The 985-nt window shown below is 55.7% G+C and overlaps 1 pseudogene; it reads right to left on the reverse strand.

The window, feature by feature from the left end:
* Window positions 1–257: 257 nt before the first annotated feature.
* On the reverse strand, window positions 258–424 carry LOC129708071 (U2 spliceosomal RNA; annotated as a pseudogene).
* Window positions 425–985: the final 561 nt, after the last annotated feature.

Consider the following 985-nt stretch of genomic DNA (forward strand, 5'->3'; position numbering starts at 1 on the left):
CTGCTGGCTGCCTGCTGTTCCACGGTCCTCCTTCTCCAGTATTGTCCTTCCTTCTGTGGAGTGGATATGGCCGGTGTGGAGGATAACTGGCACAGCTGCTTCTATCTATTCCTTTAAACCCGGCACCAACGCTCTCAGCGCTCCTGGCTGCTCCTTTATCTTAGACCCCTGGGACCCACCCCCGTACTGACGGTACTGGTCCCTTCCGGTCGTTGCAGCCGGTCAACCCCACTGTAATGCCCTCAATTCTGGGCACTCCTACTTATATGGTCCTTAGCTAAGGGACATATAAGACATTAAAACTGATGATAACAGCTACTATAGATTCTATTAATATATGGTCCCTAGATAAGGGACGTATCAGATATTAAACTGATAAGAACAGATACTACACTTAATCTTAGCCAAAAAGCCTAGAAGCGATCATTGTAACTAAAAAACCCCGCTGGGACCGACCCTGGTACTCACATACTGGTCCCTTGTAGTAGAGTGCAGCCAGTCAACTGCAAAGTCCTTTGCTGCTGAGAAATGAATGTTTTCACCGTGCTGGAGCGAAGTTGGGCACAGGTGTTTTCCTCCTCCGGGAATCGATGTGCCCATGCTGCTCCTGCCGCTGCCAGTGCCCCTGCAGCTGTCAGTGCTCCTGCAGCTGCCGGCTGCCACTGCTGCTGCCGCTGCCGCTGCCAGTGCTCGTGCAGCTATCAGTACTCCTGCAGCTGCCGGTACTCCTGCAGCTGCCGGCTGCCACTGCTGCTGCCGCTGCCGCTGCCGACTGCCGCTGCTGCTGCCACTCCTCCGCGGTTCTCCCGCCGGCCTTCTGCAGCTTACATGGACCCGGTCCATGTCTGCACCTAGAAGGTAAGTGGAAGGAAACGCAGGGTCTCTTACCTGCTGTTCCCGACTTTCCTTCTCCCGCTGGTGACCGTCGTTCCCTCCGTTGCGGGTTCGAGCCGCTCGGACCGACCCCGGTATCCACGGGCCTGGT

This window comes from Leucoraja erinacea, chromosome 22 (assembly GCF_028641065.1).
Source record: "Leucoraja erinacea ecotype New England chromosome 22, Leri_hhj_1, whole genome shotgun sequence".
In the NCBI taxonomy this organism is placed as follows: Eukaryota; Metazoa; Chordata; class Chondrichthyes; order Rajiformes; family Rajidae; genus Leucoraja; species Leucoraja erinaceus.